We start from the raw sequence: 2226 nt of genomic DNA on the forward strand, positions 1-2226 counted from the left end.
TTAACAAATAGGATGGCTAAAAAAAGAAAAGTAACAAAAAAAAATCATGTGAGGACATGTCTCTTTCAGAAACAGAGCGTTATGCTAAGTGACCCGGGTGCTGATTGGCTGTAAGCTTGTTTTCCCGGCCACTGATTGGCCGTTACAGTACAAGCCAGTCACTGTCATACTACCGGCAGGCGGTTTGTTTACCTCCGCTCTTTTTCAACTGGACAGCTCCCAAACGTTCTGTGCGTTCAAAAGTTTCTGGCGGTAAACCAAAACGCCAGCGGAAGATCCTGATGATAAAAGAGGAAGTGGAATTCTGGACACACTTTAAGATGGCCGTACTTACTCGGATGTTGCTGGCCGCCTACAAAGATGGAAGCTGCATTGGTTGTGTGTATTAATGATTGCAGAAAAAAAAAAACATCACCTTGGATAAAAATGATTTGGATCAAAAAGTGTTTATTTGCGAGGCTGCGTCCACTGATACAGAAGGGGCGGAGGAGTTTGTTAACACAAATTCAAAGATCTAATCAGAGAGGGGGTCTACAGGTCTGAACAAGGTTTTAACGTGGACGAGACGGGCCTTTTCTGGAAAAGGATGTCATCTCGCACTTGTATTATGAAGGACGAAGCCAAAGCGCCTGGAGGTGACATCACGAGCGCCACAGTATAGTCACATTGATGGGTGCTCCTCTTTGACTTTTTGTTCCTGTTGTTTTTGTTTTAACCTTTTTTTTCCCCTACATCGCACATCCACGCTACGGGTAGACCGCGACACTTGTGGAGTTTTGTGTGTCACTGCCTTGCCATCATACCATCCTGCCATTGTGGTTCAGTTCCCGGCCACCCTCCAGCCACGGGCTCAGGTCTTTCATGGTGGCCATCTCCATGATCCTCCATCTACCTGCATGGACCGAACTCTATGGACCTGTTCGGTTCCGTGGGGAAAACCTTGGATGCCTTCTGACTGCCGGATCCAGTTCTGGACTGAGGTCTGTTATAGCAGCTGCTGCGGTCCTTACTACCATCAAGCTGCTGACCAGACCTGCTAACAAGACCTTCTAAGCTGCTAACTCTGCTAACAAGATCCTCCATCTGCCTTCACACACAGTATGGACCCATTTGGTTCCGTGGGGAAACTGGGTTGTTCTCTGTCTGCTGGACCCGGTTCTGGATTGTGGTCTGTGAGAGCAGCTGCTGCCATCCTTATTACCATCAAGCTGCTGACTGGACCTGTTAAGACCACACCACTAACAGAACAGAGCCATGATGTTAACATAACCTCACTGCTAATGGAATTACACTGTAGATGTTTTTCTTTTTTAACATAGGCACCTTGTGTTTTAGTATTTTACTGGTATTTTTTAATATAGTTTTTAGTATGTTAGTATTATTTTTTAACGTTTTAGTATGTTAGCTGGCAACTGCATGCCTGGAATCAAGCGTAGATAAGCAATGGGGCGTGACGCAATGATATCCATGAACAAAATTTGGATGAGCAGAGACATCAGCCTCCAAACTAAATGTAGATTAGTCAACGCAATTGTGTTTGCAATTGCGATACATGGAAGTGAAACATGGACCACAAAGAAATCAGACAGGAGAAAAATTAATGCTTTTGAGCTATGGTGTTGGAGAAGACTCCTACGAATTTCGTGGATAGCACATATCACCAATCTCGAAGTCCTGGAGCAAATCAAACCAGTCAGCAAAGGGACAGCAAGAGATCATTTTTATTATCCTCAAGGTTTGACTGATATGATTACTGTACAGTGACGTGGTTCCAAAGAGTGCTTGGGAGCTGTGCGGCTTTCCACATACCTCATCGCTTCTATCTGCAGCTGGGTTCTGATAACAGCTTGACAGGATGAGGAGGGACTGGAAGGCTGGCTGCGGGGTGTTTCTGCAAAACTAACCTTTGTCAGTTTGGGAAGTCAGAATGGGTCAGAACTGGTCAGAACGGTGAAGGCATTGATAAGTGTGTTTTTGCAAATGCATTGATCTTCTGTGATTGCTGGCTGTTCTCCAGAGCGATGCAATAAATCTGATGAAGTCTACACTTGATTAACAAAAAAGGTTGAATCATGTCATCTGGACTTCGTTTTTTTGTTAAAAAAGAAACGTTTCGCCCCTCGTCCAAGAGGCTTCGTCAGTCTGAGGCCTAGCCATCTGGTATTACCCAGAAGCCACCTGATTCAACCTTTTTTGTTGTTATATACCTGGATGACTGAGAAAACA

General features: G+C 44.7%; 1 protein-coding gene across 1 annotated transcript in view; it reads right to left on the reverse strand.

The window, feature by feature from the left end:
* Window positions 1-2226, reverse strand: part of LOC119411566 (limbic system associated membrane protein) — a 375247-nt gene that overhangs the window by 230622 nt on the left and 142399 nt on the right. The gene's annotated exons all lie outside the window — the stretch shown is intronic.

Source organism: Nematolebias whitei, chromosome 6 (genome assembly GCF_014905685.2).
Source record: "Nematolebias whitei isolate Nwh7 chromosome 6, NemWhi1, whole genome shotgun sequence".
Taxonomy (NCBI): Eukaryota; Metazoa; Chordata; class Actinopteri; order Cyprinodontiformes; family Rivulidae; genus Nematolebias; species Nematolebias whitei.